This window comes from Cryptomeria japonica, chromosome 6 (assembly GCF_030272615.1).
Source record: "Cryptomeria japonica chromosome 6, Sugi_1.0, whole genome shotgun sequence".
NCBI classification, from domain to species: domain Eukaryota; kingdom Viridiplantae; phylum Streptophyta; class Pinopsida; order Cupressales; family Cupressaceae; genus Cryptomeria; species Cryptomeria japonica.
The window spans coordinates 286,271,148-286,287,603 of record NC_081410.1 but is presented as its reverse complement, the minus strand read 5'-3'; positions in this window follow the sequence as shown (position 1 = coordinate 286,287,603).

Sequence of the window (16,456 nt, the reverse complement as noted above, 5' to 3'; positions counted from 1 at the left end):
AATGATTAAAACATACCTACCTCCGCTTGATAAAAATACATTACCTTGGGAATTGTGGAAATATTTGCAAATTATTATCCATACTAATTTACCCTAACAAACATTTTCAAATAATACAATAGAGCAATTGGTAAAAGGGGAGGGTAGGTATGGGTAGTTAGGAAGGTCGGGTTGAGAGGTTGAGTGTTCCACTCCCTCTCCCTGCCCTTTTGTAAAAATATATTTTATTTTTAAATCATTTATATGCAAAATATAATCACATTGCAAAAAATATTCTTGGGTAAGATATACTCCCTGTAGAATAATTTTTTGAGAATAATTTTTTGATTGTCCAACCTGAGCAATCCGATTATCAATTACCAAGTTTTTGCCTGTAATTTTAGGTTCCACCACAAGAATCAAATTTCTTGGGAAGCAGGGAAGTTCTTGGCATAATGTGTTAAGGGTTTGAAAGCTTATCAGATCGATGTGCGGTGATGACTTATGATCATTCAACGGTTGTAATTGTCTTTTAATTTGTTGTAATGATCTGTAATGATTTTTATTTATCTAATATGATCTATGATGTAGTTTCATTGTAGTTTACGGTTAAGTAATCGACCTAATTTTAAAGTCTATTTAGGTTAAGTTTTAGAAGGTTTATTATGTTGGTGATCAAAGAAGTGTCTGTGTGTGTTGAACCAGATTGAGATGTCTGCATGAGACAAGCATATTGGAGCGGACAAGGATTTGTAATAGCAAACTATGGAGTGTTGAGTCCAGATCATTTATCTGTTGTTTCCTAATAGTTGGAGCAGCATTAAAATCCCTTAAGAAGGTAGGTCCTAATAGGCTTGATCTTGTAAATCTCCTCATTGGGTGGCTCATTAATTAGGGTTTAAATCCTCCAATGAGGTTACTCCTAACAGGATAAAGCTCCTAATAGAGCTAAGTTGTAAAATCCTTTGACTAGGTGACTCCTAACGGGGTAAAGCTTCTAATAGAGCTAAGTTGTAAAATCCTATGACTGGGTGACTCCTAACAGGGTCTTCTCTTAACTGGGAATTGTTGTAAAGCTCCTAACTAGGCTAGGCTCCTAACAAGGTGCATTCCGAAAGAGTGCATATTTTATGGGTACCAATGCTCATCATGGTTTTTCCCATTTGATTTTCCACGTGAAAAAATCCTTGTATTCATATTGTGGATGGATTGTTGAGTTATGCATTTGATGGTTTTACTATATTTTCTTAATGATGAACTCTTAAGTTGCTACCGGTAATGTTTTGGTAAATTTGCATGAAGTGATTATTTGATTAGCTACTGGTACTGGTTATGAACTATTTTGTGAAGTATTTTGTAGATTGATGGAAATTTGCAGTTTATTCTTATTATAGATTCAACCCCCCCTCTCATTAATAAGCAGATCCTCACAATAATACTCTCCATCTATAACTATCTCCCCCTTTTACGTAAAGGAAAAAAGGGCTCAAAACTCTACCAAATAGTTCTCTCCCTTTTGGGTATATCTCTGATATCTGTAACACTTCCCCTGTTAGGGACCTCTCTCTTCTACAATATTTTCCTGTAATTGGGATACAACAACCTCCATTACTTCCCTAAGAGTAGCTACCACATCAATCCAAGAGAAAAGATCTATTTTGAATCTACCTCTAGAAAGATGCACTACTTCTATGCATCTAGTTTGAAGTAGGAGGGGAAATAATCCCTAACTTTTGTCAGAGATACCTAAATGTACCCTTTGACAGTGCCTTGGTAAAAATATCTGAAATTTGATCCTTTGTAGGAACATATTCCAATTTGTCTTCCTTCTCTGCAACCTTATCTCTTTAGAAATGATATTGGATAGAAATGTGTTTAGTCCTCGAATGTATCACTAGATTCTTTGAAATTTCAATTGCACTTGTATTATCACATATAAGAATTTCTTCATCATACATCACCCTGATATCTTTGAGAGTTTTCTTCATCTGCATTACTTAAATTCAATAGGATGTTGCTTCAATAAATTCTTCTTCTATCATAGATAATGAAACTAATGTCACTTCTTTCTCAAATAAGACGTCAATCTATCTCCTAAGAAAAACACACCACCACTTGTACTTATATCATCAATGCATCTATCCCAATCAACATTTGTGTAAGCTTTAAAAAAAATCATCTTTCTTATACCATAAACCAAAATTTGGATTCCTTTTCAAATATTTTAATATCATTTTCACTTCTTTATCATGAGATTACCTAGGATTAGCTTGATATCTAGTAACCAAACAAACTTTATGCATAATATTTATTCTTCAAGCATTCAAATATAACAATCTACAAATCATAGATCTATAAATTTTCTGATCCACTTCCAAAGATTCATCATCATTGCTTAAGTGACAACCAATGACCATGGGGATTCCAACTATCTTACAATCCTCCATACCAAACTTCTTCAACATCTCCTTGATATACTTGGTTGGAGAAATGAAAACACCATCTTCTAATTGTGTTACTTAAAGACCAAGAAAAAATGATAATACACCACCCATAGACATTTCAAATTCTTTATGCATTTCTTCTACAAATCTCTTACAAACCATCATCTACACCAAAAGTTATATCATCAACATATACAACTACTATCAATAGTTTGTCAGTTTCAACCTTGAAATAAATATTATTATTTGTGGTACCTTTATTTAAGTTTTGTTGCAAAAAATATATGTCCAACCTTGCATACCAAGCTTTAGGAGCTTTCCTAAGTCTATAGATCATATCCAAATCTTGTGATAATTGAAACCCATCTAATTGTTCAGTGTAAACCTCTTTAAGTTCTCCATTCAATAATGTTTACTTAACATCCATCTAATATACCTTATGGTGTTGTAAGTAGAAAATGCAAGAAATATTCTTTTAGCTTCCATCCGAGCTACTAAATATAGTGTTTCCTCAAAGTCTAAACCTTCAACCTATGAATAGCCTTTGCAAACCAATCTTACCTTGTCTCTTGTAACTTACAAAGTCTAAACCTTCATTCAGCTTGTTCTAGAACACCCACTTTGTTCCTATCACATTCTTGTCCATCGGTCTAGGTAACAATTCCCATGTCCGATTCTTTTCTATTTGATTCAACTCTACTTCCATTTACTTCATCCATCCATCATATTTGCATACCTTTTCAAAGGTCTTTGGTGCTACCTTAAATAAGAAACAAAATATTGCTTGTTAAGTAGCATTGGCTAATCTTCTTCTTGTCTGAACTCCTTTGTCTTCTTCTCCAATAATCCGATGTTTTGAATGATTTTTCTACACATAATTTATAGGTTTTTTAGGTTCTTGCTTAGGTTCCTTCTCTTATGCATCTAATTCTACTTTATCTTTTGAAACATATTTCTCTTATGCAGTAAAAGGGGTATCTTCTATCTCAATCTCAGGTTCCAAAGAAACCTAATTTTATTCTTTACTTATTTTAACATTCAGGTTTTACACAATCCTGTTCAACCTCATGTTGAAGCATCAATATGATTTTCTCTTTATATAGTATCCCAAAAATATTTCATCAGATCTTGCATTAAAATTTCCCATGTCTTCCTCATCTCTTTTGTTGTAGCACTTTCTTCCCAAGATTTTGAGATATTTTATTGTAGTCCATCTACCATCCCATAGCTCAGAAGGTGTCTTTTTATGGTTCACACTCACTTGTACCTTGTTAAATTATTGAAATGAGGTTCATTAGTATCTATAGACGTATAAAAATGACCACTTTCCTAAGTGAATATTTAATATTCAATTTAACCTCATTCCTCTATTTAATTAAATTTTGTTTAATTAAATTATTCACATTCATCTATTTGATTAAATAAGTTAATCAATTTATTTAATTAAATTCACCTAAGCCTTTCATAGCCTTTAATTAAATAAATGATTTTATTTAATTGATTCTGCTTTCTCCCCTTTTAATTAAATTTACATTTAATTAAATCATTCATTGCAAATAAATAAATCTAGTTTATTTATTTAAATCCCCCACATGTATTTATGCAAGTTGCATCTATTTTTAGTTGAAATAAAGTAATTTATTTTAATTAAAATTCCCCTCCATCCACTTGCATTCTCCTACATCTCCCACTTGCCTCTCTAAACCCCCTTCTAGATTCTTCTAATCCCTTCCAATTTAGCCTAACCCATCCCCTAAATATTGTCACATCCCTAAACAAAGGGAAGTCACTTCTCAAACCTTCAAACTCTTTGAAAATCATTAAAGGCTTTATGTCTTCAACAAATTAACCTTGAAAGTCTTCTAAACCATTAATGGTTAACTCAATCCTCTTGCATGATTAGAGATTTTCTCTCTAACTCAACCTTCATCTAACCTAAGGGTCTCATCAAGAATTCATTTCTTTGACCATGGTTATTCCTTTAACCCTTGCAGAAGAGTTTATCCTTTGGGTAAAATCTTTATCCAATGGATAACCCTTACCCCCTAGGGTAACCATGAGGTCTTCTCAACCATTTAATGCTTCTTGCATCTCCTCTTAAGAAGTCTTATGTTGAGAATTGTCACCATTTCATTGGTGAGAATTGTAAACATGGATTGATAACATTCAATCCTTTCCCTTGGTAAAGTCCTATTAGTGCATAACTTTTCCACTAGTAACTAATAAATAATAACACTTTGACGCATTAGTTCAGCACATCCGAGCAACAACTTAGTGCATCCGGGCTATCTATTAGTGCATAGAGGATTTTCTTTAGCACGTCGGTTCTGAATATTAGCGCATAGAAGAAAAAAGAGAAAAAAAACGCAGTTTGTAACCAAGACAAAAATTTAGACTTGTAGAAGTTCACATGAAAAATCTTTTTGCTAATTGATGTTTTGTTGCAAGTTACTAACCTCTGTTTTGCAGGATTGGAGGATTTTTTTATTATTTTAGGCATTTGATTATTTTCTTGTTTCTAACTTTTTCCAAGTTAGTTATTAGAAGTTTTTCATTTTCCTTGTTGGTAAAAGAATGAACTCATTTTCCTTTGGTATTTCTTAAAAAGAACAACAAAAAAAAGTCATTTTCTTGCTTTCTTAGGAAGAACAACACTTCAATTTTGGGGATCTAAAAAGAACAAAGACAAATTTTATTTTTGCAAAGTTTAAAATGAACCTCACCATCCTTTGGTGTTTAAAAGGATCCACTTTATTTTTGCACAAGTAAAAGAACCTCACTTTCAAATTCTAGACAAAACAAAAGGAGAGAAATCTTTCCCCTTTCGAATTTACATTTCATTGACCAAAATCATGAATTTGCTTCATTGACCAGGTTTTAATTCAAGTATTTATTTTGGAAATACACACTTTTTCTATGAGGACTTAAAAATAATGCCATGCCTTTTTGGAGCAACATCTCCCAATAGACTTTAGCAAATCACTGAATTGAAAGGATAAAAAGAACAACTTGATTGCCTTGTCTTGAAAGTGGAAGGTATATGCTCTCCCCTTAACTGGGTGACCAAAAAGCTAAACCACTCTTATGCTTTATTCTTTTCAAAATTACTTAAAACCTTTAGTAGACCTGCCCTCCCAAGTTTCTCTTAGAGTGCCATTTAAATGATCGGTGAGAGGGGAACGACCTAAGTGGGAAACAACTTTATCGCCAAGTGTTCCAACCCACTATAATCAAAAGTGGATGATGATGAAAGTCCCTTCAATAGTTTTGCTCAATGATTAGCCTTCCCCTAGTATCTTTACGATGCGTAAAGCCTTTGTTCTAAAGGTTGGGAACCCTCTCGAGGGAGTTTATCACTTAAGACCGAACATGAAGCTTGATTATGAACTTTAGCAATAGAAACATTGAGCCGAGTCAGTATCCAAACATCCTTAATATCATAGTGCAAGGGTGGGGAAGAATCTACCCCCAAGATTACTCACCATATATCTCCCAAGATAACTACCCAACTATGAAGCAATTCACTTTGGGTTGATTTCTGGCAAAAGGCAAAAAAATAGGCACCCCCTAGGGAGTGACATGGTTGTTTGACCTGACAGAGTATCAAGACTAGTGGGTTATGATATTGTTGATGACCCTTAAATAAAACATCTATCTGATTTGTATTCTTTGTATCCAAACCTATGAAAACATTGGGGATTTGAACACATCCTCACAGAACATACACTATCTGTTTAGTATATGCAAAATTGGTTGTCTTTTTTATGTTGTGTTTTTAGTTTATATTCTTAGAAAATCATCCATCAAAAATCAAACAAGTGTTAAAGAATTACCAAAAGACCAAAAAATAGAGCAATCAGGACAGTTTAGCGCATAAGAGAAACTTCTTAGCGCATTGGAAGTATCGTTTAGCACATACCAACCCAACTTTACCACTTTTTATCCATCAAGTTAGCACATAGCACTTCTTTTTTATATAAACATTTCACTAGCACTTCAAGAGATCATATTAGCGCTTTCAAGCATCAATCTAGCGCATTGGGAGAAAACCTTAGCACTTGGAGTCATAACTTTAGCGCATAGTTAGGACATATCAATGCATAATCATCCCAATCAAAACAAATTTCAAAACTTTGAGTTAGCACGTGACACAGGAAGCTTAGTGCATAGATGGCTTTGAATAGCACATCTAGATCACGCAGTAGCCCATCGAGTCCTTGTCTTAGTGCATAGGTAAAACCTAGAAAAATAGAGAGTTAATTGGGTAGTTTTGAAAAAAATTATCATCAATATTGGATACCCTTTTGGATCCTTAGTCAAACTCACCAATCAACATTTGAACTAGAACATCAGAGAAAATATTCCAACAATCCAGCAAGCATCCTTGGAGCAAAATTGTCGAATCCAAAACTAGCTAGAGATAAAACTTTCTCCAATCAAAATCAGGTAATATCATCACATTGATCAAAAGGCCCGCCAACTAAATGGATTTCATCAACCAAACATACCTAGTTTAAACTTAAGTCGTCAAATCGAGTCTCCATATCGGGAAACTCTTATCCATATCATTTGATGTGCTTTGGCATGGAGGTGAATCTAAACCTCTACTTGATAAAAGTAGGCTTAAGTTTTCAAATGAAGTATCTTAATCCAAACAAATCAAAGGAAACCACTGATCACTCATGTATGACCACTCCTCATATTTTGAGAAGAAAAAGTCTTCATCACAACACTAAGTTGAAGAAATGACAACCTAGTTCCAAAACACTTCCCAAATGAAACAAATTTCTCTACATAAATTGTCAACTCTTCAAATCACATCACACCTTTCTCTATCATATGTAGTTGTATCTTGAAGATAAGTCAAACGAATTTGATGAAGAACCATTGAAAAGTAGAGTCTTTTACCAAAAATCAGCATTCAGTCAATGCTTGAATTGTGCATGAAAGATCAACCTTGCTTTCTTCCCAGAAGTCTACATCACTTATAACATAGCTCATTTTGAACCACCAACCCCCGAACAACAAGAAGAAGAGGAGTTTGTCCCCTTTGTCATAGAAAGTTTCTACTAGATGCCCATTGTCACTTGCTCTCAATGAAACAAGAAAAGTGAACCACAACCAGAGTCCAATATGGGTCAAAGATTATCAAACTTGTTTGATTATACCGATCTAGGGGAAACAAAGATGACCGAGGAGCTTATTCAAGAATGTCAAGAAAACTGCTCATTCCAAAAACTTATAGAAAGACTCATAGAAGCTAACAAAGAAAAATAAATGCACATGCTAACAAGCAAAGGAGTTAGACTTCTTGAAGACTTCGACACTGAAATCTGTAGGACAAGATCTCAAAATTATGCTTATCAAGAACAATAGAGAGAAGAGGAAACACGTGACCCTGAAAACATACCTGAACAACATAACATACCATAACACACCCATACCCGAACTAGGGATAACGAAAGAGATGAACATTTTCCTTGGCAAACAAATGTACCCATGGTTTCTCTTACACAACAAATGCAAACGTTACAGAGACAAATGTAGGACATGCAACAATGGACCACAATATAATATTCCTTAAATGAAATTTTTCCTTACCCCTTTGACAGGAGATTAAACATGATACCTTTTCCCCTGAATTTAGATATACCCAAATATGATAAGTAGGATGGTAAGAGTGATCCCCATGATCATGTTCAGGAGTTTTGTACCATGAGCCTTGAATTTTCTCATGATGACACTTATTTGATGAGGCTATTCCCAATAAGTTTGGGAGGGCAAACAATGGAGTGCTTGTATAAACTTACACCTCCTGTCAGATCCTTTGATGAGTTGGTCAATAAATTTATCACATAATACTCCTACAATATTCAACATGCAATCACCATGTTGGATGTATGTAATACCAAATAGAAAAACAATAAAACATTCATGGTATTTCCTCAACGTTGGAGATGGGTGGTTTTGAGATATCCTCGAGATGTGCCGAAAAAGAAAAGATGGAAATATTTATCGACAATCTAAATAGTGAGATGAGTTATATACTCAAGCTCCAGTGCATACCATCTTTTGCCAAGTTAATTGAAAAGGGAATCCAAGTAGAGGAAGCATGCATTAAGAAAGGGACATTAAAGTTCTTCAAAGAAGGAGCTAATTCATCCAACTCTCATTTTAACAATCAAAACAACAACAACAACACTTTAGACAAATCAAGATTTTGGACCAGAAACAAAAATGTTGTTAATGAGGGAGGAACTGATGCTAATGATATGAAATCCAAACAACCAGTATTGGCTTTATCAGGTAATCCTCAGGCTACCAAGAATCAAAAGAGTGTTAACCAAGGCACTAATACTTATCCGTCAAATACCAATCAGGGACCTTAAAATGCAAACACCAACAAAAATACCCAAGGCAACAACACAAATCAAGGAACTAATCCAAATCCCAGGGGTAACACCAACAATTTCCCAAATAGACGCATTTACACACCCTTGGGGCAATCCTTAGAATCAACATTTTGTGAACTCTTGGCAACTCCTAGAAAACAAGATTATCACATTACCAATCATAAATAATTTCAAACCCTAGATCAAACCACCTTGGTGGAATGACTCGCATTTCCATGATTTTCATCGAAACAAAGGACATCACACAGATGATTGCATGAGGCTTAAAAAAATTGTTCAAGATATGATCGATAGAGGTGATTTAATAGTTGATGGTCTCAAAATGAATGGTGATCATGATGCCTTTAAAAATCCTCTTCCAAATTACAACAAAGAAGGAGCTTCATCATCAAACGATACACAGGGAGCTCACATAAATCATCTATACAACAACACTATCAATCACATATCAATAGAGGATAATCAGATAAATGTCATAAGGATCAAAGACAAACAAGACCATAAATCAATCAATGTGACAACTCAAGCTCAAAAATATGTCTTGAAAGGACATACCACAACATCAACCACAATCCCAAAGACTCAATATGATTTGGTAAGTCAACTGCAAAGAACTCTTGCTCAGATATCCATACTCAAGTTGCTCAAACTCTCACCAAAACATAAGGACATATTGGAACAAGTGTTAATTAAAACAAATGAACCTCAAGATCTGGATATTGACAAATTTCAACCCATGGTGGCTCACATGACAGGGCCTTATAATCTCACCTTTTCTGAACATAATAATATATCTTTGATTCATCCACATAATACTCCCCTTCATATTGAAGTCTTAGTCTACAAACATCAAGTTAAAAGAGTATTAATATATGGAGGAGTTGGTCTCAATATCTGTACCTTAAAACTTATCCGTGCATTAGGCTTCTCTGAGCAGTCTATTAATCCACACAAAAAGATCACCATCAAGGCATATGATCATGAAGAGAGATCATCCAAGGGAACAACAATACTACCTATTTAGGTAGAATCGATACAACATAACACTATGTGCCAAGTCCTAGACATAGACCTAACATACAATATTTTATTGGGTCATCCTTGGATACATGAAATGCAAGAAGTACCATCAACTGACCATCAATGTGTCAAATTCCCATATAATGGACAAGAGATTTCCATCTCTGCTGATAATAACCCCTTTCAACATTGCAATGCTATGGGGGCAACCCAAGACAACTTGGTTCTACATAACAGGGAAGATCAAACTTCCTCAACATTAGATCATCATCAAGAAATGCTCAAATCTTTATCCATGGGTTTCAAACAAAAGATGAAAATCAAATAGCAAGGCATGGGAGAATACTCTTTCAAACCCATCTATCTAACCAAATTACCAGCATCACCAAAATCTCATGGACAACCTTTTGCATCGACACATCAAGCAACACAACCCGTCACCAAATTTGATGGCAAGTTTATTCAATTGGGTACACTAGCACATGAATCAGAAAAGAAATACATCCTTAGTTGGCTATACAAGGATGAGGAAGAATTCAGAGCTGCTACTATGGAGGTAGCCATACCAACACAACAATATGGAAAAGGATTCATGATCATGCAACAGATGGGATACAATGGCAAAGGACCTATAGGAAAATGTCAAGAAGGCATTACAAAACCATTGGACCCTCCTTGATAGTTTTATCGAGATAAAATAGGATTGGGACATGGACATAGTCTACCCCCAAGACAGAAGCAAAATAAATATAAAAAACCTCAGTGGAAAGTAAAGAAGAAATACAATGAGGACTCATGGCAAGAGGCACTACACCAAGTAGTAGAAACAATAAGGAAAGAGTGAGAACACCAAGAAAAAGAGAAACAACAAGAAGAGTTGTCCATTCAAAGAGAAGAAGCATCTTATGAGGAAGGACACCACGTTCAAGAACCTATTCAAAACAAGGCAGAATCACCTCCTAACAAAATCACTATTCCCCAGGGAGAAATCGTGTATGAACATATGCTAAGAGTACAAGCAAGTGCTGATTCAAAATTAGATAAAACTACCAGACTGGTATCAATTATCAGGGATCTCTTTTCACCTTATAACATACCAGTCAGTAGCACTGAAAGACTCTAGGACAATACTTCTAAAACTGATTCTAATGACTATGAATGTGGCACTTGTTTAAATGCTACTGAATATATCTCTGAAGGTGCTATTCATACACCCCTTTCTCAGGAAGGACAAGGTACAAAGTCTAGATTACTTGAATTTGGTCCACAACATATCTACAAAGCTAACAAAAATGAGTAGTGACACTACGAGAAAGTCTACACAAAAGATGATACCATCAAAGACCTTGACAATATCATTAACTTACACAATATCACAGACAACCTTAATGATACCTCTATCATGACACTTACATCAACCAACCTAGACCCACCAAATGACTCTTTACCACTTTATTTCCTGATCTCATAGACTGGGATGAACCTGAACACCATGACATACCTATTTTCCCAGATGATGAATCCATTGTCCATTACCTATGTATTGTCAACCCAGAAATAGACTCTACCAACAAACAAAATAATGATATCTACAATCGGGAGGGTGCCAAGTCTCTCAATCACAAAAATGAAAGAAATAAAAGATCTAATGCGGAAAACTATTCAATGGTAGCATCAGATCACAAAAGAGTAAAAATAAAGGATGCATCCAAGGGTGAAAACCTTTTTAAGGCACCTCAAGATGGGAGACTTGACACTCTTCCTGAACACTATTAGGAGCGATCACCCATATTGATTGAGCCCACTCAATCAGTCAACATTAGTACAGAAGAAGCAGCTAAAAACATATACCTAGCAGAATCTCTAACAAAAGAAGAAAAACCAGTGTTTATCAGATTCTTCAAAGAAAAGAAAATCAATTTTTCTTGGTCCTATGAAGATATGCCCGGAATAGATCCAAACTTAATCATCCATCATTTATCTATTTTTCTAGGAGCTAAGCTAGTCAAGCAAAAACTAAGAAAGATGAATATGCATGTAGCATTAATGGTCAAAGCTGAACTAAAGAAGTTATTAGACGTCGGATTTATTCGACCTATAGACTATGCTGAATGGATTTCAAACATTGTGCCAGTTTCAAAACCAGATGGAAGCATAAGGATATGCACATATTTTAGAGATGTTAACAAAGCCTATCCAAAGGATGACTTTCCTTTGCCTAGCATAGACATAATTATGGACCTCACAGTAGATCATGCAATGCTATCATTAATGAATAGTTTCTCTAGCTATAATCAAATCAAGATAGCTCCAGAGGATCAAGATAAAATAATGTTCATCTATCCTTGGGGAAAGTATTGTTGGAATATCATGCCTTTTGGCTTGAAGAATACTGGGGGAACTTATCAAAGAGTAATGATGACAATATTTCATTATATGATGCATACCTTCATGGAGGACTATGTGGATGATTTACTAGCTAAGTCATTTACCCAAGCAGAACATCTAGGTATATTAGATAAAATATTTCAAAGATTGGAAAAATTCCAAGTTAGGCTAAACCCTAAGAAATGTGTCTTCGGGGTGACATCAGGCAAATTATTAGGCTACATTGTGTCAGCAAAGGGCATTGAAGTTGATCCAGCAAAGGTACAGGCTATCATGGAGATGCCACCTCCCAAGAACATTAGCCAACTTAGATCTCTATAAGGATGACTATAATCTATCAAGCGATTCATAGCCCAATTAGAAGATAAAATTCTACCATTCAAATGGGAAGCCAATTATGCAGAATAGTTCTATCAAATCAAGCAATATCTAATGAACCCACCAGTTTTGGTGCCACCAATAGCAGGGAAGCCACTTATTCTCTACATATCAACAATGGACATATCATTAGGGGCACTATCAGCACAAGAAGATCAAGAAGGCAAGGAACGAGCTATATATTACATCAGTAGAACATTAAATGGATATGAGCTAAATTACACATTCATTGAGAAGGCTTGTTTAGCTGTGGTATTCACCTCTCAAAAGTTCCAACATTACATGCTAGCTCACACAATCAAGCTAGTAGCAAAAATTGATCCTCTCAGGTATTTACTTAGCAAAGCAGCTCTTACAGGTCGACTAGCTAAATGGGTCATTATTCTCAGTGAGTTTGATATCCAATACACAAAGCGTTGCGCTATCAAGGGACAAGTAATTGTAGATCAATTAGCTAAATCACCACTACCAAATAAACAACCAATGAAGGTCAAATTTCTAGATAGGGATGTCCTTACTATTACACCCAAGCAATGGACCCTGTACTTTGATGGTTCTTACACTCGACATGGCTCCAATGCTGGCATCTTATTCATCACCCCTGAAGGACACACCATACCAAGATCATATAGACTCATGTTTCCATGCACAAATAACATAGTTGAGTATGAAGCACTAGTCACAAGAATCAAAATGGTCATAGAATGGAGAATCATGAAATTAAAGGTCTATGGAGATTCCCAACTAGTTATAAATCATATCAACAATGAATATCAAACAAAGGATGACAAGCTACGACCATACAAAAGAATGGTAGATGACTTCAAATAGTATTTTGTACACATCACCTTCAAGCAAATACCAAGGTTGGACAATAGAGCAGCCGATGCAATGGTTACTATCACTTCACTACTACAAATTCCAGAGAAACAGAGTCATTATGAGTTTCTGGTAGAGCAACTATTTTCCTCACCCTATGACAATTTTGCATCCCATGTTATCTATGCCTTAACCGGTTTGGACTCTCCTTTGTACAGGATAATCTATGAATATCTTAAAACCAATACCCTACCCATTGACCTATCTCATAATAAAAAATGCAACTTTATCTGGAAAGCCGCCCATTATACCTTAACTGCTGATACCCTTTACTGTCAAGGTCTAGATGGTACTCTTCTTCGTTTCCTTGATCGTAATGAATATGACTCTGATTTACACAAGCTTTACGAGGGTATATGTGGCACACATTCAAGTGGTCCTACTCTCTCTAAAAAACTTTTGAGAATGGGATATTACTGGCTGACAATGGAGAAAGACTCTTATGAATTTGCAAAGAAATGTCCTAAGTGCCAAATCCATGGAAATCTTATCCACGCACTAGCACGAGAATTGCATCCATTTACAACATCTTGGCCTTTCTGTTAGTGGGGACTTGATTTAGTAGGGAAAATCCATCCTTCCTCTTCAAATGGACACAAGTTCATTATCACTGCAACAAAGTATTTCACAAAATGTATTGAAGCAGTCCCAATGACCACAGTAACTGGAAATAAAATTGCCTCTTTTATTCTCAGTTATCTCATTTGCAGATATGGCATCCCCAGTTCTATTATCACAAACAATGGAGGCCCCTTAAAAAATAGGGATGTATGAGAATTATGTGAATGATTCAAAATCCAATATTATTTTTCTACACCTTACTACCCACAGGGGAATGGCCAAGTAGAGGCATCAAATAAAATAGTATTGAAAATCCTAAAGAAGATAGTAAATAATTCAGGAAAGGATTGGCATGTGCAAATCAATTTGGCACTCTAGGCATATAGGACTAGCATCTAAACACCTTCAACAGCTATGCCATATTCATTGGTATATGGATCAGAAGCAATTTTGCATCTTGAGGTAGAAATTCCATCACTTAGATTATCTTTGAAAGGCCTCATTCCAGATGAGGAGTATCGAGTCAACAAATTGCAAGAACTAGAGCTTCTGGATGAGAAATGACAACATGCCTATAGTCACCTCAAATCATACCAGTAGCACATGTGCAGAAGCTACAACCACAAAGTTATCCCTAGGATTTTCAAACTCGATGATCTCGTACTCAAAGAAAATCCTAAAAATCAACAGGATCGAGAAAAGAAGGGGAAGTTTGAACCTAATTGGTTGGGTCCCTATGTCATTATATCAGCCTATGGATTAGGTGCCTATCAACTTACAACTTCAGAAGGTGATGTACTCGACGAACCAGCCAACAACATCCATATGAATAAATTCTATACTTGAGTGGTCTAAATGCACCAAAAAAGTGAAAATACTAAAAAATACCAAAAAAAATAGAAAAATGTAAAATTAAAAAATCAGAAAAGCAAAAAAAGATGCAATAAAAATAAGTGGTGAAAACCTGGCAACATGTGCTATTTGTGAGGGAACAACTCCTCTATCTATCATTACTCATATCTTTTGCATCTGAAGTCATAACTAATGGCCATCACCCAACACTTTATATGCAACATTATCCCAAACATACTTAGCGTAGTCACTATCCTTGCTTATCTGAAAATCAGTTCATTATATCCCACCATGGCTTGGTCCTCACTATAAATATCCACATCGATCAGTATATATAGCTAGGGGCAACATTCCTCTGACTTCAAGCATTCCAACAACAAGTGAACAAGAATCACTACATGCCAAGACAATCCTGTCAACAACAAATCATCAGCTGAGAAAACAAAACACTGATCCTATTAACAACTTCAACACACATGATGGATGATTTTCTGAAATATAATTTTTTAACATCTCGCATGAAGTTTTGACTATTTTGCACTTAAACTTTTTGAATCATTGGATCTCCTAAATTTTCTCAACAATGCATTGAGCTAGAGGAAGTGGTCGGAGAGTTTGATAATTTTTTGGTTTTTTGTCTGTGAGGTGATCACTTGTACTATGCAAATTTAGTCTTGAGACGTGATTCAAAATATATCACTGAAGACATTGTTCCACTTTATGCATACAAATAGTTTAATCTTGTCTATTTATATGCAAGCAACACTCAGGTCATCTTGGTTCAATTATACCTCGACGCTTGTGCCATCTTGCAATATCAAAATCCATGTACATTTTACTCAGGTCATTATGGTTCAATTATATCATTATGCTTGTATAACCTTTCAACATATCAAAAGCTCAATGATGATAAACAAAAACAAAGCAAAAACATGTGACTATACAGGAATGATAGCAAGAAAAAGAGGGTGATCAATTAGTTGCATATCATTTTAAATCTCGCATTAGCATACATCTCATTTTCAAGATACATCTCACATAATATCATTATCATACATCTCATTTTCAAGATACATCTCACATCATATCATTATCATACATCTCATTTTCAAGATACATCTCACATTATATCATTGTCATACATCTCATTTTCAAGATACATCTCACAAATCAAATTCATCATAGCAACCTATCATTATATCATTACATAAATCATATCAATCAATATCAAATCAAAAACATTTATCTAAGCATCACATCATCATCATAGGAACATCATATCAATTCATAAATCATCATCCATATACACATCACATGTGGATCAGAAAATCAATGTCAAAATATACAAAGGATGTCATGTATGTCAAAATACAACAATGATCAAAATACAACAGAGACAAGTCTCTTAGGTATGACTATCTCGTGAGGCTGATGGTCTCACAACATATGTCCCAACTCCTGGATCTCTGGGTGGATCACATCAAGAAGGCCCTGTAACACCTCTACTCTTTGTTCTTGACTGACTTCGAGTTGATTGACTAG